The following is a 23,147-nucleotide window of genomic DNA, read 5'->3' as shown; positions in this document are numbered from 1 at the left end:
CTTGGCCCGATCCATCGGAGGAGGAGGATCGTGGATGCAGCGGAGAATACCGGGTCAGGCCCACTAATGATATGCAAACGGTGTTTACTGTATGTGAGTTCTGGAACGCATTGGCGCCGCTGTTGAGGTGACGGAGAATTGCGATTTGGGTTCAAATCGGTGCCTGCCGATTTTGGCATCGGAACCTATTCTCCGCCCAATCACGTTTCATGATTTCACCATCAGCCGATGGAGAATCGCACCCTCTGAGTCTGAGGAATGAAAGCGGTTCTGTGGAGTTGTCCAGAATGGGGGCCTGCCGAATTGCCTGCACCTTGTCTTCGACTGGGTGAAGCCCGTTTCAGTCCATGTGGTAACCGAGGTATGTAACCTCCCGGGCGTGGAAAGCACACCTCACCCTGTGGAGTCTAACCCCAGCGGCCGAAAACAGCAGAGCACCTCTTATACTTGTTTTCAAATCTGACCCAACATGCCAACAATAGTACTGAAAACTTGTGCTTGAGAATCAGTCACATCCCTCGCTACATTCCAATACATCCACAACACCCAGCAATGTGGAACACTGCCTGGTATGTCCTGCCATTAAAAGCAGGACAAATCCAGTCCGGCCAATTACCACCCCATCAGTCTACTCTCGATCATTAGAAAACGGATGAAAGCTGCATTGACACTGTGTTAGATTTCTTTGTTGCCGCAAAGAGGAAAGATATGGAAGTGCCCACACTCTGGATTCTTGTAAAACACGATGGGAGGTTGATTAAAAATGAAATGAAAATCACTTATTGTCACGAGTAGGCGTCAATTAAGTTACTGTGAAAAGCCCCTAGTCGCCACATTCCGGCGTCTGTCCGGGGAGGCTGGTACGGGAATCAAACCGTGCTGCTGGCCTGCTTTCAAAGCCAGCGATTTAGCCCAGTGAGCTAAACCAGCCCCTGATTAAGAGATGTGGCTCAAGACAATCAATGATGGTAAACTATCCAAGTCCACGCAAACACTCTGCTGATGTCACAACACATCACATGATGCTTTACCAGTGGGAATATATTCCCCGATACATAACACAGCTCTACCAAGTGACATATACACAACAACATCCTGCTCAGTTTGGATCCCGGCAGGCCACTCAGCTCCTTGTCTACATTACAGACTTAGTACAAACGTGGACAAAAGAGCTAAACTGAAAGATGAGGTGAGGCTACATGTGACCAAGTGCGGTATCAAAGAGTTTTAACAAAGTTGAAATCATTCGGATTCAAGGAGAAAACTAACGGCTGTGTTATGGCACCATGGGCGAGTACATGGTCAATTCCAGTCCCACAGGCTCCAGAGTCCCAGCACAAGGGACTTAACCAATAATATCTCGGATGGTTCGGTCAATTCCAAAGTGGTTGGCCTGGTGGGGAATGGCAAAGTAGTTGAGGGTGTGAGGCACGATCAATTGGACAAAGACAATAGTTGAATCCACCTGAGGCTTTATTGCTATAAGATGTGTGGCCTCCCACAGCAGCTGGCGAATTGGCTGCTAGCTGGAGGACACGCATATTTATACAGCAGGCAGGGGCTACCGGCAAACCTGTAGTATAGGTCCTACCTTACATCGCCTAATACAGGTGCAACAGTGGTTTACCACATTCACCTCCAGTTAAAACTGAGTCCGGCAGGGGTGGTGGAGAACTATATACAACAATGAATTAATATTTACAGTATTTGATCAATAAAATGCCTTTTGAAGTCTGGTGCCAGTTAGAGATTTAACCGATCCGGTGCCTTGATGTTCCGCTGGGATTGACATAGCGGAGTCGGCGATATCGGTGCTAGTCTGATGTTCGGTGACTCCGGGAGCGTGCCGAAATCCTCTTCATCCTCGGGCATGGGCTGAGGAAGGACGGATGGTCCTGGTGGGGTTAATGCTGGGAGTGCCGGGGGAGGGGAGGGTGGCACCAGGCTGGAGAGGTGGGTGTGTGTAGAACCTGCTGGTGCCAGGACCCTGAGGGAGACAGTATCTTGGCGGCCCTGGGGTACGCCACGTAATCATACTGGGGGTTGGCATGGAGCAATTGCACCCTTTCCACCAACGGGTGCGCCTTGTGGAGTCGGAAGTGCCTACGGAGCAGGACTGGTCCTGGAGCTGCGAGCCAAGTCGGGAGTGACACCCCGGATGTGGACTTCTTGGGGAAGGCTAAAGGACATTCATGGGGTGTATTCTTAGTAGCGGTGCACAGTAGTGACTGAATGGAGTGGAGTGCATCAGGGAGGACCTCCTGCCAGCGGGGGGGCTGGGAGATTCCTGGACCGTAGGGCCAGTTGGACGGCCCTCCATACTGTCCCGTTCTCCCTCTCTATCTGCCCGTTTCCCCAGGGATTATAGCTGGTCATCCTGCTGGATGCAATACCCCTGCTGAGCAGGAACTGACACAGCTCATCACTCATGAATGAGGATCCCCTGTCACTGTGGATATAGGCGGGGAAACCGAACAGAGCGAAGATAATGTTTAGGGCTTTGATGACGTTGGCAGACGTCATATCGGGGCGAAGGTGAACCTGGAGTACTCATCGACCACACTGAGAATATATGTGTTTCGGTCGGTGGAGGGGAGGGGCCCTTTGAAATCCAGGCTGAGGCGCTCAAAGGGGCAGGAGGGTTTCACCAGGTGCGCACGGTCCGGCCGGTAGAAATGCAGCTTGCATTTCGCACAGACCTGGCAGTCTCTGGTGACTGTCCGTACTTCCTCGACGGAGTAGGGCAGATTGCGGGCCTTAATAAAGTGGTACAACCGTGTGACCCCCAGGTGACAAAGGCTGTTGTGTAGGGCCCGGAGTCAGTCTGCTTGTGCGCTGGCACATGTACCTCGGGATAGGGTATCTGGGGGCTCGTTGAGTTTGCCGGGGTGATACAAAATCTCGTAATTATAGGTAGAGAGCTCGATCCTCCACTGCAAGATTTTATTGTTTTTGATCTTGCCCCCACTGTGTGTTATTGAACATGAAAGCTACCGACCGTTGGTCAGTGAGGAGAGTGAATCTCCTGCCGGCCAGGTAATGCCTCCAATGCCGCACAGCTTCAACGATAGCCTGGGCCTCTTTTTCAACGGATGAGTGCTAAATTTCTGAGGTATGAAGGGTGCGGGAAAAGAATGCCAAGGGTCTGCCTGCCTGGTTGAAGGTGGCGGTTAGGGCGATGTCCGATGCGTCGCTCTCTATTGAAAGGACAGTGTCTCGTCTACTATGTGCATCCCGGCCGTGGCGATATCAGTTCTGATACGGGCGAAGGCCTGTTGCGTCACAGCCGTCAGGGGAAAGTGGGTGGACTGAATGAGTGGGCGGGCCTTGTCCGCATAGTTTGGGACCCACTGGGTGTAGTACAAGAAGAACCCCAGGCAACGTTTGAGGGCCTTGGGGCAGTGAGGGATGGGAAGCTCCATGAGGGGGCGCATGCAGTCAGGATCGGGCCCCAGAACTCCGTTCTGGACCACATAGCCGAGGATGGCTAAACGGGTCGTGCTAAACACGCACTTCTCCTTGTTGTAGGTGAGGTTGAGGAGAGTGGCGGTGCGGAGAAATTTGGCGAGGTTGGCATCGTGGGCCTGCTGGTCATGGCCGCAGATGGTGACGTTGTCTAGGTACAGGAAGGTGGCCCGCAAACCGTACCGGTCAACCATTCGGTCCATCTCCCTTTGGAAGACCGAGACCCTGTTAGTGAAGCCGAAGGGAACCTGAGGAAGTGATAGAGACGACCGTCCGCCTCGAAAGCGGTGTATGGGCGGTCCGATTTACGAATGGGGAACTGGTGGTAGGTGGATTTGAGGTCTACCATTGAGAAGACCCGGTACTGTGCAATCTGATTGACCATAACAGTTATGCGTGGGAGGGGGTACGCGTCGAGCTATGTGTACCGATTGATGGTCTGACTGTAATCCACGACCATTCTGTGTTTCTCCCCAGTTTGAAACGACTACCACTTGGGCTCTCAGGGGCTGTTGCTGGCCTCGGGGGAGGAGGGAGGTCTGTTGGGGAGGGAGTTGTTAAGGGTAGAAAAAAGGGAACAATTATATTAAACTGTATGAGTTGCGATATGTGTTTTGCAAGATTGTGTGCATTTTGTATACTTTCGTTTGGAATAAAAATATATATATTTTGAATTGTTCTGTTTTAAATTGTCCCTTTCAAATTCTGCATTCTGTCCAGCCTGACTCCTTAAATTCTGAAATTTTTGCCCATATGCTTCAGGAAACAATTTATATGCATCCAGAATAGCCTTGTCTCATAATCCTTAGACTTCCACTCTGAGAAGGTAGCTTAAACTTCCCCTGCTCGCCCTGTCAGTTCACTCTGCAGGCGTAATGTCCACTTGGCTTTTGGCCACTCCATTTGGGTTGCTATTTTCTCCAAAGCTCGAAGAAATATTTCTACTGGGAGAAGGAGGTGGTATTTGCACTATGTTAATATTTTCCTTGTTATGTACATTGTTTATTTTGTTGCTCTTACAATGCCAAAGAAATACCTCAATAAAATGTTTATTAAAAAACAAAAAAAAGAAACGTTTCTACTTCCTCCTCCCTTCTCAGGGAGAGCGCGTATAAATGTAAACATATCACCACTGAGTTCCGTTCTAGGATTAAGCTCCCCTCTACATTCTCCCCGTGTCTGCATGAGTCTCATCCCCCACAACCCAAAGATGTGTAGGGTGTCATGTTAGGTGCACTGGTCTAACACTGGCTGCAACAGGATGCAGCTTAGATCAGAAAGATACTCCAGACCTTGAAGTTAGTGCAATCAGGTTTATTGAACTAATAGCACAGTGATGTACCATCAATTGAACGCGAGATGAGTTGCTGAACAAAAGTATGGCTTTAATCTACAAGATGTTAGCCCTGCGGTCGATTACAGTAGAAGGACGACCGCCGGGAGTACTGGGTATTTATACCCCGCCCTGGAGGCGGGGTTAACTCAGCCTCTCGACCAATCGGGGAGCCGTCACATGACTGGTCTCAACCAACCGGTCGAGAGGCACATGACTGACCAGGGCCAATGGTAAGCCGGTGTTCTGCACCAATGGTAGGCAGCTATGCTAATCATACCACCACACACAGTTAGCACAGTTCTCTGTGAGTTCGACTCTCTGCTAACTTAAGTGTGGTTACTCTGTCTGACTGAACCACGTGCTAGAGGTGTGAGATTGTAACAACACCCTTGACTGAATCTCTAGGTGTTCATCAGTGGAAAGGGGTGGAGTGTGTGTTCCTCGTGTCTTTTATAGTCAGATCCCACCCCTGAGTGTCCTGCCTGCTTATTGGTCATGTCCTGTTCTGTATGTCCATTAGCTGCTTGTCTGGATATCATTATATGTGTGTGTGCGTGTGTGTGTGTGTGTCTGCATATGACGACATCTCCCCTTTTTTTATGCTTGGATAACATAAGGGCTGTTTCGCACAAGGCTAAATCGCAGGCTTTGAAAGCAGACCAAGTAGGCCAGCAGCACGGTTCAATTCCTGTAACAGCCTCCCTGAACAGGTGCCGGAATGTGGTGACTAGGGGCTTTTCACAGTAACTTCATTTGAAGCCTACTCATGACAATAAGTGATTTTCATTTTTCATTCATATGTGAGCATATTTACAAGAATAGGCCAATATTAACATATATACATGCAGTAGATGGGAACATATGTACATGTGAAGACAGCTGTCTATGCGACATAGCAAACAGAACAAATGTTCATAAGTCCAGCCTCTGTGTCTTGCGTCTGATCCTGGTCGACTGCCGGAGAGGTGGTGGTGGGGACGACAGTGCCTTGATGGGTGGGATTGAAGCCTGACTGGTGGCCTTGTGGGTCGAGGTATCAGGAGGTGGCAAAACAACAGAAGGAAATGGAGAAGAATGTGGTTGCGGGCAGGCAACTTTGTGCAGTGCCCGTCTGTTTCGTCGCACAACAGAACCATCAGCCAGACACACAACATACGGGCGGGGGGCAGCCTGTCGAACAACGACAAGATCCATCAGGGATCTTTACCTGAACACTGTCTGACGGGGATAGCACGGGCAAATCGGTGGCATGAGAATCATAGCCCTGTTTTTGTCGGTCTTGGAGTTGCTGTACCTTCTGCAGCACCAGGAGGTGATCCAGGTTGGGCACGAGTATTGCTGGAAGTGTTTATCAGGACTTTAGCCAGCGATATGCCAGTGGACAGTGGGGTCGCCCTGTACGCAAGCAGTGCAAGGTGAATGTCAGATGCCGAATGGAGCGGGACAGTGTATCGGCAATGATTAGCTCCTTGCCAGGCATGTAGACCGGGTCAAAGTCGTAACTTCTGAGTTTGAGGAGGATGTGCTGCAACTGCGGCATCATGTCTTTAAGGTCCTTGTGGATAATGTGGACCAGGGACCTGTGATCCGTCTGGACTGTGAATGTCGGCAGGCCGTAGACATAGTCGTGAAACTTGAGAATGCCAGTGAGAAGGCCCAGGCATTCCTTCTCTATTTGTGCATACCTTTGTTCGGTGGGCGTCATTGCCCTTGATGCGCAGGCAACCAGTGCCCAAAATGAAGTGTCATCGTGTTGCAGCAGAACCGCACCGATGCCATCCTGGCTCGCATCTGTCGAGATTTTTGTCTCCCTGTCTGGGTCGAAAAATGCCAACACGGGTGCAGTGGTGAGCTTGGCTTTCAGCTCCAACCACTCTGCCTGATGGGCCGCTTTTCACTTGAAGGCAGTGGACTTCTTCACGAGGTTTCATAGGGCCGTGGTGTGTGAGGCCATGTTTGGGATGAACTTGCCCAGAAAATTGACCATGTCCAGGAAGTGCAATACCGCCTTCTTGTCTTCCGGGACCTTCATGGCTGCGATGGCCTTGACCTTGTCTGTGTCGGGGCACATGCCCTGCTGAGAGATCTGGTCTCCTAGGAACTGGAGTGTCAACATGCCAAAGCAATATATGGACCTGTTCAGCTTCAGGCCATTGGCATGGACACGGTGGAATAACTGCTGGAGATGGGAAACATGCTCCTCAGGGGTCATGGACCATATGATGACGTCGTCCACGTACGAACGAACCCCTGCAATGCCTCCATCATCTGCTCCTTGATGCGATGAAATGTCTCCGACGCCGAGACGATGCCGAACGGCATACGGTTATAGCAGTACCTGCCACATGGTCTGTTGAAGGTGCAGAGCCTTCTGCTGAACTCATCCAGCTGGATTTGCCTGAATCCATGTGACGCATCTAACTTCGTGAAAAACGGTACATGTGCCATCTCACTGGTGAGTTCCTCCCGCTTCGGGATGGGGTCGTGTTCACGCATTATATTCTGGTTGAGATCTTTGGGATGAATGCAGATGCGCAGGTCTCCAGAGGGGTTTTTAACCACCACCATCGAGCTGACCCAGCCAGTCGGTTCGGTTGATCCCCTGCTGCTGCAGCTCCATGAGATGTTCCTTCAGGTGCTCTTTAAGCGGAGCTGGGACCTGGCGTGGTGCATGGACCACTGGCTTGGCATCAGGTCGCAGTAGGATCTTGTATCGATATGGCAAAGTGCCCATTCTGTCAAACACATCTGGATACCGAGCGAGGATGTTGTCAATGCCAGTTTGAAGATCCAAATTGGAGGATGTCGTTGAATAAACCCACTGCACCAGGTTTAGCTTTACGCAGGCATGCGCGCCCAGCAGGGATGCCCTGTCTGGTTTGACACTTTGGAACCTTAGCCGTGCATGGGTACTCCGGTTGGAGACGAGTAGATGGCAGGACCCCAGTTATAGTCCAGGAGCTGGCAGAAGCACCAGTGTCCAGTTTAAACTGGATGGAGCAGCGGTTGACCTGCATCACCGCACACCATTCGTCCTCCGAATCCACAGCGAGGATGGGCTGAATGTGAGATGAGTTAGGTGTGGCATGTTCACGTGTAGCAATGATGCCCACTCAGTAGGCGGATTCCAGGCACTCGTCCTCTGGATCCGCTGTACTGCCAGGATCAGAATCCAGTAATCGTTGTTGCACATTCTGGACGTGCCGTCGTCGGAATTGGGAGCGCTGGCCTGTGACTGGTGGTGCAGACCTGCACAAGGCTGCATAGTGTCCAGGCTTCCCGCAGTTTAAACATCGCCTGCCTCTTGCAGGGTGCTGCCCCTTTAAATGGTCGTTGCCACAGTTCGGGCACGTCATGACGTCGGCGTCGTGGCACAGTGTATGTCACCGCGCATGCGTAGTGCGGTTGGCAGACGTCTGCACCTTACGCAGTGTGGGTGTCGGCCGCTTCGTTATCCCATTCGCATCGCGCATGTGTGGGGCTCCGGGAAAAGTGCGCGAGATGGCCGCTGTCTTCAATGCTGAGGCGCTGCATCTGGGAGATGGCCTGCACACCCACTGCCTCGTGGGAGGTAAGTTTCTTATTTTCAGCCGATTTGTATTAGGAATACCGATTTTTTGAGTGCTCATGCACTGTACATGTTTCAATGGCGACTGGCAGGGTTATATGCTTAATTTTTAAGAGCTGCTCTCTCAGAGGATCAGAGTGAACTCCAAACACGGTTTGGTCTCTGATCATGGAGTCAGCAATATCACCAAAGTTGCAGGACACCGCTAGCAGGTGGAGGTTAGTTAAGAAGGCATTGAAAGATTAATCTTTACCTTGAAGACGTTATTTGAATATATGGCGCTCGAAGATTTCATTGGTGTCCACTTCACAGTGACTATCGAACTTGTCCAGGATGGTCTGAAACTTTGTCTTGTCCTGGCCTTCGGTGAAGTTAAACGAGTTGAAGAGTTTGATGGCTTGATCACCCTCTGTTGAGAAGAGAAGCACGGTCTTTCTTGCATCAGACGCACCCTCGAGGTCTGAGGCTTCGATGTACAGCAGAAACTTTTGCTTGAATATCCACCAGTTGGCACTGAGATTGCCGGAGGTCCTGAGCTGGTGAGGAGCCTGAATCTTCTCCATGGTGCCGGGATACATTTGCTGGTCCTCACGGAATGGACTGAGGTAAGCCACCTTAAATTAGTAGTCTTCTGGTATCATGTCGTGTTTGGTACACTGGTCTAACACTGGCTGCAACTGATACTCCAGACCTTGAAGATAGTGCAATCAAGTTTATTGAACTAATAGCACAGTTAGCACAGTTTTCTGTAAGTTCGATTCTCTGCTGGCTTACGTGTGGTTACTCTGTCTGACCGAACCAAACTAGCTCTTAGCCGTGTGGTGGAGGTGTGAGATTGTAACAACACCCTTGACTAACTCTCTAGATATTCATCAGTGGAAAGAGGCGGAGTGTGAGTGCCTCGTATCTTTTATAGTCAGATCCCAGCTCTGAGTGTCCTGCCTGTTCATTGGTCATGTCCTGTTCTCTGTGTCCATTTGTTGTTTGTCTGTATATCATTATGTGTGTGTGTGTGTGCCTGCATATCATGACACAGGGCAGGTGGATTGGCCTCACTAAATTGCCCTTTAATTGGGGAGAAAAAGAATTGGTCACTCTAAATTTATAAAATAAAAAACACTATATATGAAAAGAAAAACCCTGGGTAACGGGTTGGGGGTGTTGCCCATGTCTGCATGGGGTTGCGATTTCCATGGGTGGGGGCTGTGGAGTGTGGGGGACCCTCAACTTAACATGAGATTTGCACACTCTTTAGAAAGTGTGTCCCAATCTCCAAGGAGCCGATCTTGCCAGTGTCTTTAGTTCCCCAATCCAGAAAAAATTCCCTTCCTGGGGGTATGGAGCTGCCTCCTTGAAATGCTGCAGTACATAATAATAATCTTTATTATTGCCACAAGTAGGCTTACATCAACACTGCAATGAGGTTACTGTGAAAATCCCCTAGTCGCCACATTCCGGCACCTGTTCGGGTACACTGAGGGAGAATTCAGAATGTCCAAATTACCTAACAGCACGTCTTTCAGGACTTGTGGGAGGAAACTGGAGCACCCGGAGGAAACCCACGCAGACACGGGGAGAACCTGCAGACTCTGCACAGTGACCCAAATCGGGAATCAATCTCGGGTCCCTGGCGCTTTGAGGCAATAGTGCTAACCACTGTGCTACCGTGCCGCCCTGTGTACGTACACCCACCATGCTGTTAGGGAAGGAGTTCCAGGATTTTGACCCAGCGACAAAAAAGGAACGGTGATACATTTCGTGATGTGTTGGGCACTCTGGATCAGTAGAGACTGCGTTTACCTCAGCAGTAACACATACAGGCTACCAACACTTGTAATAGTACAACGCTGTCTTATTAAGCTAGGAACTGTTGAACATACTTTCACTGTGGGTCGCCACTATGTTAGATTAAACTGAAGACCTATGCCTTGCCTATCCTGACCAGTCTAGACTATCAGCACATGGTGAAGATCTGTGCTACAAACTGCGAGCTCTGTCCTTCTCAGAGGCTGCATCCCGAATGAGCGGGAAAACTAGTGCCCTCTGGCTTTATAGTGAGTGTGCTCTAACTGGTGATTGGCTGCTGTGTTGTGTGTGTTGATTGGTCTTGCATTGTGTCAGTCAGTGTGTGTCTGCACCATTATATAGTAATGTGTATATTATGACATCCCCCCTTTTATAAAAAAATGTATGGTTGTGGTAATAAATAATGTGTGGTGAGAATGTTCTTAACCACGTGTGGTATGTGAAGGCATATTTACAAGGCTATATACATAAACACTAAACTATTTACATTGGAAGGTGTCTAGTGCAGGTGGACAATATGCAACAAAAGAGTAACTAGATCAACATTATATACAAATCAGTGAATCGATTAAACAAAGCAACGAAACAATTCAGAAAGTCCATGAATTCAAAAAGTTCATAAATTTAGTCTCTGAGGCGGGCGTCGAATTCTGCTTGACCGCCTCAAGGGTGGGTCAAGAGCCGCCGGTTCTGGAACGGGCTGGACTGTGTCAGAGTCAGAGGGTGGCAGAGTGACAGGGAGCTCTGCAAAGTCCATGGCGGGGTCATCATGATGGTGAGGCAGGACCTGAAGATCACGTGGCGAGCGCGGGATGAGACACAGTGCATGCCGATTGCGTTGCAGTAGAGAGCCATCCGGTAGACAAACCAGGAATGAACGGGGGGCCACTTGTCGGAGCACGACAGCGGTGGCGGACCAGCCACCATCTGGAAGATGGACGTGGACGTTGCCATCGGGAGCCAGAACAGGGAGATCAGTTGCACGGGAGTCGTAGGCCGCTTTGTGCTGGGCACGTGTTAGCTGCATCCGGCGAAGGACCGGAATGTGGTCGGGGTCTGGGACATGGATGGACGGCACCATCGTCCGCAGCATGCGATTCATGAGTAGTTGAGCCAGTGACAGGCCAGTGGACAAGGGGGCGGAGCGGTAGGCAAGCAAGGCAAAGTAAAAATCAGAACCAGCATCGGCCGCCTTGCATAGGAGCCGTTTGACGATATGTACTCCCTTCTCTGCTTTGCCATTGGATTGGGGGTACAGGGGAATGGACGTGACATGTACAAAATTGTACCGTCTGGCAAAGTTGGACCACTCTTGACTGGCGAAGCAGGGGCCATTGTCGGACATCCAGGTGATGGTGTTATCAGGCATCTGCTGCCCTTGTCTCTCTAGATAGTAGAAGCCACGGGTTTCGAAGGTGCTTCCGAGGGAGCCTTAGTGAGTTGCTACATTGCATCTTGTAAATGGTACACTCCGCTGCTACTGTACATTGAACATAGAACAGTACAGCACAGAACAGGCCCTTCGGCCCTCGATGTTGTGCCGAGCCATGATCACCCTACTCAAACCCACGTATCCACCCTATACCCGTAACCCAACAACCCCCCCCCCCCCTCCCTCCCCCTTAACCTTACTTTTTAGGACACTACGGGCAATTTAGCATGGCCAATCCACCTAACCTGCACATCTTTGGACTGTGGGAGGAAACCGGAGCACCCGGAGGAAACCCACGCACACACGGGGAGGACGTGCAGACTCCGCACAGACAGTGACCCAGCCGGGAATCGAACCTGGGACCCTGGAGCTGTGAAGCATTTATGCTAACCACCATGCTACCGTGCTGCCCTCAAAGTTGGAGTGAAGGTTTAAGGGCGCAGATGAAGTGTCAATTACATGGACTGCTTTGTCCTGGAGTGTCGAGGCAGAGTATGATCAAAGAACATCAAACCTGTTGGACAATTACAGAGGCTGATACTCCTGCCCTCTGGGTCCCCTTTCTTGCCTCACTTGGAATCATACCCTCCTGTCCTTGACCATTGACCAAATCAGAAAACACTATTGTAAGAGATGTGACTGCCTACTGGTACAAAGCATCGAGATAACTTTACCACCCCCTGATGTGTTGCAGTGTCTGCAGCTCAGCCTCCAGCTCAATGACTCTGGACCAAAGCTCCTCAAGCCACAAACACTTACTGCAGACATGTTTACCCCGGATGACAATATTATCCAGGAGCTCCCACATGCTGCAGCCTTGACATATCACCTGTCCTGCCATCTTTAATGTGTTTTAAGTAATAACTTAATTATATTATTTACTTATTTATGGTGCTTTTTCAATATATTTTATTAACTTTACCACCAGTGTTTGTATTATTTTAAACCTTAGGGATAGGCTGCACGGTTGCACTGTGGTTAGCACTGCTGCCTCACAGTGCCAGGGATCCATTCTCGATTCCAATCTCCAGCAACAGTGTGTGAAGTTTGCACATTCTTCCTGTGCCTGCATGGGTTTTCTCCGGATGCTCTGGTTTTCTCCCACTGTCCAAAGATGTACACGTTAGGTGGATTGGCCATGATAAATTGTGCCTCAGGGTAGGGTTGCAGGAATAGGGTGGGGCATAGGGCCCAGATGGGGTGGCCTTTCGAAAGGTTGTTACAGACTTGGTGCAGACTCAATGGGCCAAACAGTAGGGATTCTATGAGGATTCTATGAGCAAAACTTACCCACTTACCAGATACTTACCAAATAGCTAACTCCTTCCTCTGGAGTAGAATAAGAACCAATTCCTACAGGGCGAAAGAGACAGATAAAGAGAAAGATCTCCTCTTTCTCCCACATTTAACCAAACTCCCTCTCTCGGCAAACTCCAAAGGGGCTTTCTTCTGGCCTCGTTACGCTCTTACTCAAGCAAAACAAAGCCAATAAATAGCGGAAGAGGCCAAAAACGAGAACCATGTCAGGTGCCAAACAGATTGCGATGCAACCGACCTGCTCCCATAGGCAAAATCGGGATCGTGCCGTAGCAAGGCAAGAAACCAATTTTCACCACTTAAGCCCCAATTTCTATACAATCAACGAGAGTCACCGCATATCCAATGGCCTCCCATCATTCAACAGCCTCCCCAGCAAGCACTGACATTGGCGCCGATTAGTACTCCTTTTGAAAAATGTGAACCTGGCGAGAGGGTTTCAGTGGGGAGCTGAGGAGGTGAGTAGCCATGTTTACTCACAGGCAAAGTGCCCGGGGTGTTGGACTTCCTGTCTCTGTGCTCGATGGGGTGTGAGGGACCCTCAGCTAGGGGTGGGGGACCCTCCGCAAGGGTGAGCCGCCATAGGAGGGTGGGGTCGCTGGGGAACAACCGCTTGTGGTATCACCATGCCAACCCATGGATCATTTACCCATTCCAGGGGCAATCCTTGTATCTGCCCCAACGACCACCCATAACCCCCACCAACTGCCGAGGCCTCTGGCTGTGTGGCTGAACACTATTGCTAATAGGGAATTGGCAATCTTGGTTAAATGAGCACTTCACACATCCCAAGTGGATTCCCATGGGTGGGCAGGCCATGTAGCACATGGGAGTCATTGCCTAGCATCCCAATCACACCTTGATGCATGGACACTGTGTTTGAACAATGCGGGAGGCAACACCACACACGCAGCAGCCAACATAGAACATAGAACATAGAACAGTACAGCACAGAACAGGCCCTTCGGCCCTCGATGTTGTGCCGAGCAATGATCACCCTACTCAAACCCACGTATCCACCCTATACCCGTAACCCAACAACCCCCCCTTAACCTTACATTTTAGGACACTACGGGCAATTTAGCATGGCCAATCCACCTAACCCGCACATATTTGGACTGTGGGAGGAAACCGGAGCACCCGGAGGAAACCCATGCACACACGGGGAGGACGTGCAGACTCCGCACAGACAGTGACCCAGCCGGGAATCGAACCTGGGACCCTGGAGCTGTGAAACATTTATGCTAGCCACCATGCTACTGTGCTGCCCCATCTGAACATCCAGGAGATGGGACACCGCTCCTGGGGCATGTCCATGCCTAGGGTGCATGGGTGATTAGGGGAGGGGGGTGCCTCGCGGGATGGGCCAAGGGTTCGTAGGTCACCCCTCGAAAGAACGTGATAGAGGCATCATAATGGTTGTGCACAAATGTGTTTAATATGCTTTACAATCCCTCACTCTCCCGATGGTGCTGCCCCCATTATATTACTTTCCGGAATATATATATCACGCTTTGAACCAGCCAACTTGATGAAATAAATAATAGTCTTCTTTTAAAGATTAACTAATTTATTGAGTAATATAAGTAATATTATGTGAATCCTTTGTACTTAATACTCAACTAATAAAAGAAATAAAATACAGTAAAGATAATTAAATAACTATAGAATGTAATAACCTATAACTTATAACTTCTCTCTTTCTAGGTCATGTCTGTTCACTCTCCTGAAGCACACTCTGTCAGAAAGAGTGGGAAAGTTGTTCTTATATCAGGAAAGTAGGACGAATCTCAAACGCGCAATAAAGAGGGCTAAAAGGGGTCATGAAATATCTTTGGCTAACAGGATTAAGGAAAATCCCAAAGCCTTTTATTCGTATGTAAGGAGCAAGAGGGTAACTAGAGAAAGGATTGGCCCACTCAAAGACAAAAGAGGGAATTTATGCGTGGACTCAGAGGAAATGGGTGAGATTCTTAATGAGTACTTTGCATCGGTATTCACAAAGGAGAGGGACAAGACGGATGTTGAGGCTAGGGATGGATGTTTAAATACTCTCGGTCAAGTTGTCATACGGAAGGGGGAAGTTTTGGGTATTCTAAAAGATATTAAGGTGGACAGGTCCCCAGATCCGGATGGGATCTATCCCAGGTTATTGAGGGAAGCGAGGGTTGAAATCGCTGGGGCCTTAACAGACATCTTTGCAGCATCCTTGACCATGGGTGAGGTCCCGGAGGATTGGAGAATTGCTAATGTTGTCCCTTTGTTTAAGAAGGGTAGCAGGGATAATCCAGGGAATTATAGACCTGTGAGCTTGACGTCAGTGGTAGGCAAACTGTCGGAGAAGATACTGAGGGATAGGATCTATTCACATCTGGAAGAAAATAGACTTATCAGTGATAGGCAGCATGGTTTTGTGCAGGGAAGGTCATGTCTTACAAACCTAATAGAATTCTTTGAGGAAGTGACAAAGTTAATTGATGAGGGAAGGACTGTAGATGTCATATACAAGGACTTTAGTAAGGCGTTTGATAAGGTTTCCCATGGCAGGTTGATGGAAAAAGTGAAGTCGTATGGGGTTCAGGGTGTACTAGCTAGATGGATAAAGAACTGGATGGGCAACAGGAGACAGAGAATAGTGGTGGAAGGGAGTGTCTCAAAATGGAGAAGGGTGAGTAGTGGTGTTCCACAGGGATCCGTGCTCGGACCACTGCTGTTTGTGATCTACATAAATGACCTGGAGGAAGGTATAGGTGGTCTGATTAGCAGGTTTGCAGATGATACAAAGATTGGTGGAGTTGCAGATAGCGAGGAGGACTGTCAGAGAATACAACAAAATATAGATAGATTGGAGAGTTGGGCAGAGAAATGGCAGGTGGAGTTCAATCCAAGCAAATGCGAGGTGATGCATTTTGGAAGATCAAATTCAAGAGCGGACTATATGGTCAATGGAAGGGTCTTGGGGAAAATTGATGTACAGAGAGATCTGGGAGTTCAGGTCCATTGTACCCTGAAGGTGGCAATGCAGGTTGATAGAGTGGTCAAGAAGGCATACAGCATGCTTGCCTTCATCGGACGGGGTATTGAGTACAAGAGTCAGCAGGTCATGTTACAGTTGTTTAGGAGTTTGGTTAGGCCACATTTGGAATACTGCGTGCAGTTCTGGTCGCCACATTACCAGAAGGATGTGGATGCTTTGGAGAGGGTGCAGAGGATGTTCACCAGCATGTTGCCTGGTATGGAGGGTGCTAGCTATGTAGAAAGGTTGAGTAGATTAGGATTGTTTTCATTGGAAAGACGGAGGTTGAGGGGGGACCTGATTGAGGTCTACAAAATTATGAGAGGTATGGACAGGGTGGATAGCAACAAGCTTTTCCCAAGAGTGGGGTGTCAATTACAAGGGGGTCACGATTTCAAGGTGAGAGGGGGAAAGATTAAGGTTCACCAGGATGTTGCCTGGTATGGAGGGTGCTAGCTATGAAGAAAGGCTGAGTAGATTAGGATTGTTTTCGCTGGCTGTCTCGCCTTGGGGTTCCTGCCTCCTCTAGTACATCAGCAGCAGTGTGCTGCTCACCAGATTGTGGCCTGTTCACTAACATGTCCCACCGAGGTGTGTGTATCTGCGCTGGTAGAGGGTGGAGATGACAGCTGTGCTGCGACTATAACAGTTGTATCTCGGAGCTGTCGTCCAATGGTTTTCCTCGGAGTCAGGAGACGGTGCCGCCTGGGATAGGCTAGCGCCGTCGGCTGGAGGACCTGCGGGAGAATGGACATGTGGTTAGTGGGTCAGTCAGTAAGGCAATAATAACTCATGTTTGACAGGTCCTCCATGTGGAGCCGGTGGTTTGTTACCTTTGCGCGTCCACCAGCCTCCGCATGGGGTGACCGATCTGTCCTCGGCCATACCGGTCACCTCAGGGCACCCTCCTCAAAGGAGGTGAGGATTCTTAAGACCGGCACCTCTCCACCAGTCTGGCTCCTCTCCCGATGATCATGGGCAAGTTTTTCCTGAGGAGACGCAGAGGGGGCAACGTTAACCACACGCGTTGTTCACATTGGTGGGGGGGTTGGTGTGAGGGGTGGGTTGGGAGGGTTTAAAGGGGGAGGGGACGGAGGGAGGGTCGTGGGTCGCATGGAGAGTTGAGGGAAGGATGCTCCCTTGTGGGGGGCACAGAGGGGCTGTTGGTGTCTACTCACTTGAGCTGCCCAGTGCAGGTCGTTGACCTTCTTATGGCACTGGAGACCTGTCCTGGTCACACTCCCGGCGCTCACAGCTGCTGCCTCCTCATCCCAGGCAGCACTGGTTGCCCTATGACTGACTCTCCTGGACCCTTGGGGGATCAGGCTCCCACGGCGCCTTCTCAGCCTCTCCAATTCTGCGTCCCCGAATCTTGGGGCTGGTCTCCTCGGTGCCATTATTGCAAGCTGGCTGGGGTTGGCTCCAGCAAGTGCTGCTCGACCTTGTTAGCGGGGGCTGGCGAGTGCGGTGCTGTCGAATTGGCTGGTGAGCCATTATTTGTGGCGAGAAGCCCGTGAGGCCTCATTAAGTGGACCAACTGGTGTTGAATTGCATTCCCGGCCTCACGGGAAGCTCGTAGCAATTCCCGCTCACTTCCACACTTAGAAACTTCTCCAGAGAATCATGCCCCGAGTCTGTCGTCACTTTCTTCAGCTGCACTTCCAATTCATTGATGTAGGTGCAGAAATTAAAGCCCCTGTTTAGACATGAATAAAATATTCACATTTGCTGATTCAAAATGCGAATCCTGAACCTATGCTTGCGCTGAAACTGGAGTGCCAATTTGATGATCGTTTTGTGATTTAAAACTCAAGGTTTAGAAACTGACAGGAAGTTTAACGCAATGGGGCAAATGTATTATTTGTGTTGAATAAGGACCAGTCAGAAAGGTTTCATCACAATTCAATCGATCTAACCCATGACATGTCTTATTCTCGCCATCATAAGCCATTTACTTAATTTAGTTTGAAGGAACGATGAAGAAAAGCCAGTCCAAGAACGGAACCAAAATGAAAATGAAAATCGCTTATTGTCACGAGTAGGCTTCAATGAAGTTACTGTGAAAAGCCCCTAGTCGCCACATTCTGGCGCCTGTTCAGGGAGGCTGGTACAGGAATTGAACCGTGCTGCTGGCCTGCTTTAAAAGTCAGCGATTTAGCCCAGTGAGCTAAACCAGCCCCTAAAATAATTGATACCATAAACTCAGTTCCAGTGGAAGATTTTTTTCAAAAGAATTAGAGGGAAAATAAATGAAACTGCAGATAACCAGTTTTCTAAATTCCACCAAGCAGTAAATTGAAACTGATGTTTTCGGATCAGATTGCCGAAGAGGAACGAGAATGCGTTTCAAGTGCTGAAGTACCTTCTTGCTCAAGATATTTATAGTTGTGGTTAAACTGTTGTGCATGAAAACAAAACTCTGTTAGATTATTGCAGCAGGGGAAGATAAAAGTAGATTTAATAAGTGAAGGAAAGGGTTATAATTGTTAAGCATGGGCGGCACTGTGGTTAGCACAGCTGCCTCTCAGGGCAGGGCACCCCTGGTTCATTCCGACCCCTGGTGACTGTGTTGAGTTTGCACGTTCTCCCCATGACTGCATGGGTTTCCTCCGGGTGCTCCGGCTTTCTCTCACAGTCCAAATGACATGCAGGCTAGGTTGATTGGCCATGCTGAATTGTCGCCATGCCGATCGGGGGCCTTTGACAGCGGCCCCTCCGTCGATTCTCCGGGCACTGATGGGCCGAGTGGCCGTCACGTTTTGCCCAGTCCCGCTGACATGGATTACTCACCTCACACACAGCGGGACCTGGTTGGTAAGTGGGCGGAGGCCGTCCTGAGGGGGAGGGCGGGGAGGGATCCGACCCTGGGGTGGGCCCCCACGGTGGCCTGGCCGATCGGTAGGCCCCGATCTGCGGGTGGGCTGGTTCCGTGGGGGCCTTCTTTACTTTGCTCCAGGCTCCTGTAGGGCTCCGCCATATTGCCCAGGAGCCAGCATGGAGAAGGGAACCCCTGCACATGCGCGGAAATACGCTGGCCGTTCTGCGCATGTGCGGTCCACGCCAGCCGGTTCGCGCATACACAAACACGCGCCGGCCCTTTGGTGCCAGCTGGAGCTGCGGAAACCACTCCGGCGTCAACCTAGCCTCCAAGAAAGTGGAGAATTCCTCACTTTCGGGGGCCGTTGACGCCAGAGTGGTTGGCGCCGGTTTTCAAGCCGGTGTGGGGACATGGCCCCATTAGATAGAGATAGAGAAATACAGCACAGAACAGGCCCTTCGGCCCACGATGTTGCGCCGAACTTTTGTCCTAGGTTAATCATAGAATTTTGGACAATTTGTCATGGCCAATCCACCCAACCTGCACATCTTTGGACTGTGGGAGGAAACCGGAGTACCCGGAGGAAACCCACGCAGTCACGGGGAGGATGTGCAGACTCCGCACAGACAGTGACCCAAGTCGAAATCGAACTTGGGACCCTGGAGCTGTGAAGCAATTGTGCTATCCACAATGCTATCGTGCTGCCCTTAAGAAGTTTATTGAAATTATTGGAGAATCTCGTCCCATTTCCTCCTTGTGGGGATTCAATGGTGAGCGGTCACCGGTTCAGAATTATTATTGAGAGAGAGCAGAGACAGAAGGAGAAATTGAGGTTTGCTGGAGCAGGGAATGGTTGAGGCAGAGAACATTGCATTTTTTTGAAGGAAAGTTGGATAAGTAACGGAAACACAGAAAGACACATGGCTATTGAAAGAGAGCAGGACAGTGGGATTGCTTTTGAATTACCTTCAGAAAGCGCTGGCATAGACATTGTGGGCTGAATGGCCAGCCTTTGTGCTGTTAACCTGTGCAATGCTATAAATACTCAGAATGGAACATCATCAGATTCTGTAAAGAGCAAGATTCCAGGATTGGGAAATTCAAGTTTTCCACAGTTTTTAATCTCATTGTACTTCTTGAGGCAAGTTAAAAAAAGGGTATTCCAGGAACTTAGAACTCTGACGATGAGTCTTACGAACTCAAATTGTTAACTCTGTTTCTCATCTCCACAGAGGCTGCTAGATCTGCTGAGTATTTCCAGCATCTTCTGTTTTTATTTCAGATCCCCATCATCCGCAGTATTTTGCTTTTAGCAGAATATTTGCAAGTCAGTTCTGTCTTAAGGAAACGCTGACTTCAGTCCGTGTACTATGCCACCATGTGATGACAACCTCAAGCTGAAATTATTTTAATAGGGGGAAAAAAATGAGCATTCCTTCAAAGTTCATTTTCCAGAACCTTCGTTCTGTGGCAACCGAACTTAATTCATTCCCGCTCATCAGTTTCTATCTGCTTCAAGAATTTTGCACTAATTGAGTAAGAAATGATCCTATTGCTTGTTTCAGTGCACATCGGTGCAGGTTAGGTGGATAGATCATGCTAAATTGTCCCTTAGTGTCCAAAGGTTAGGTGGGGTAAGGGGTTACAGGGATAGGTCAGGGGCTAGGTAGGGTGCTCCTTCAGCGGGTCGGTGTAGATCCGATGGGCCAAATGGCCTCCTTCTGCATTGCCGTGACTCTATGGATTCAAACAATCTTCCTATCCTTTAATTCCCTTGGACAGTGGTAATCCCCAAGATGTTGGTAAAACCATTAAATGTCAATGGGGGTGTGTAAGATTCTCTCTTATTGGAGATGGTCATTGCCTGACACTTACGTGGTGCAATTGTAGTAGCCACTTGTCAGCCAAAGCCTGGATGTTGTCCAGGTCTTGCTACATTTGGACATCAGTACCTGAGGAAGTGTGAATGGTGCTGAACATTCTTCAATCATCAGTGAACATCCCCACTTCTGACCTTATAATAGAAGGTCTTTGATGAAACAACTGAAGATTGTTTGGCTCAGGACACAACTCCTGTAGTGATATCCTGGAGCTAAGATGATTGACCTCCAACAACCACTACCATCTCTGAATAAGGATCCAACCAGCAGAGAGTTCCCCCCAAATTGGCATTGATCCCAGTATTGCTCGGGTCCCTTCAGTCCACAGTCAATCAAATGCAGCCTTTATGTCAAGGGCAGTGACTTTCACCTAACCTCTGGAGTTCAACACTTTTGTCCATGTTTAAGCCAAGACTGTAATGAGGTCAGGGCCGAGTGGCCCTGGCAGGACCCAAACTGAGCTTCCATGAGCAGGTTATTGCTGAGTAAATGCTGTCTGATAACACTGTTGATGATTTCTTCCATCACTTTGCTGGTGATTGAGAATAGACTGATGGGCAGTAATTGGCAGGGTTGGATTTGTCCTGCTTTTAGTGAACAGGACATAAATGGGCAATTATTCACATTTTTGGCTAGATGCCAGTGTTGTAGCTATACTGGAACAGTTTGACTAGGGGCAAGGCAAGTTCTGGAACATAAGTCTTCAGTCCTACTGCCATTGTATTGTCAGGGCCAAGAGCCTTTGCATTATACAGTGCCTCAGCCATTTCTTGGTGTCACGTGGAGTGAATTGAATTGGCTGAAGACTGACATCTGTGATATGCTCGGCTCCTCCCTCACCCTCACCCACTGAGTTGTTTAACTGTCCAACACCATTCGCGACTGGATGTGGTAGGACTGCAGAGCTTAGGTCTGATGCGTTTGTTGTGGAATCGCTTAGCTCTGTCTATCACTTGCTGCTTCTGCTGTTTGATACGCAAGAAGTCCTGTGTTGTAGCTTCACCAGATTGTCACCCCATTTTTAGGTATACCTGGTGTTACTCCTGACAAGCTCTCCTGCACTCTTCATTGAATCAGATTTGATCCCCTGGCTTGGTGGTAATGGTAAAGCGGGGGATCTGCTGGACCATGAGGTTATAGATTGTGCGGCTGCTGCTGATGGCCCAGTCTTGAGTTGCTAAGACCAAAGAGAAAATGCGAGAAAATTTTGACAGGTCTGGCAGTACCTGTAGGGAAAGAAAATAACTATTTTCTCTCCCTACAGATGTTGGCAGAGCTGCTGAGATTTTCCAGCGTTTTCTCTTTGGTTTCAGATTCCAGCATCCGCAGTAATTTGCTTTCATCTTGAATTGCTAAGTCTGTTCAAAGTCTATCCCATTTAGCATGGTGGTAGTGTCACACAACATGAGGGAGGGTATCCTCAATGTGAAGAGGGGACTTTGTCTTCACAAGCACTGTGGTCACTCCTAATGACATTACCATGGACAGATGCATCTGCGACAGGCAGAGTGGCGAGGATGGAGTCAAGTATGTTTTTCCCTCTTTTGGCTCCCTCACCACCAGTCTGGCAGTTGTGCCCTTTAGGACTTGGCCAGCTCGGTCAGTAGTGGTCGCTCTTGGACATTGAAGTTCCCTACCAAGAGTACATTCTGCACCCTTGCCACCCTCAATGTTTCCTCCAAATGTTTCCTTAAACCTGGAGGAGTACTGATCCATCAGCTGAGGGGGCACTATGTGGTAATCAACAGGAGATTTCCATGACGAAAGGGAAAATTCTGGAAAATCTCAGCAAGTCTGGCAGCATCTGTAGGGAGAGAAACGAGCTTACGTTTCAAGTCCAATGACTCTTTGTCAAAGCCGGCGGGGCGGGGGGGGTCCCGGCGTAGCGGAGTGGCGCCAACCACTCCGGCGTCCGGCCTCCCCAAAGGTGCGGAATTCTCCCGCTCCGCCGACTGGCGCCAACGGCCTTTGGCGCCACGCCGATCGGCATCGGGGCTGGCTGAAAGGCCTTTGCCGGTCAGCATGAGTCCGCGCATGCGCCGGAGCGTCAGCGACCGCTGACGTCACCCCAGTGCATGTGCGGTGGAGGGGGTCTCTTCCACCTCTGCCATGGTGGAGGCCGTGGCCGCGGCGGAAGAAAAAGAGTGCCCCCACGGCACTGGCCCGCCCACCAATCGGCGGGCCATGCCACCGTGGGGGCAACCCCGGGGTTCGATCGCCCCGCACCCCCCCCAGGACCCCGGGGGCCTGCTCGCGCCGCCAATCCCGCAGGCACAGAGGTGGTTTAAACCACGTCAGCGGGAGAGGCCTGACAGCGGCGGGACTTCGGCCCATCGCGGGCTGGAGAATCGCCGCGGAGGGCTCGCCGATCGGCGTGGCGTGATTCCCGCTCCCGCCGATTCCCGGGTGGCGGAGAATTCCGGCCACGGCGGGGGCGGGATTTACGCCGGCCCCGGGCAATTCCCCGACCCTGCAGGGTTCGGAGAATTCCGCCCCTTGTACATGTATC

This window comes from Scyliorhinus canicula, chromosome 1, assembly GCF_902713615.1.
Source record: "Scyliorhinus canicula chromosome 1, sScyCan1.1, whole genome shotgun sequence".
Classification (NCBI taxonomy): Eukaryota; Metazoa; Chordata; class Chondrichthyes; order Carcharhiniformes; family Scyliorhinidae; genus Scyliorhinus; species Scyliorhinus canicula.
This window is presented reverse-complemented; position numbering follows the sequence as displayed.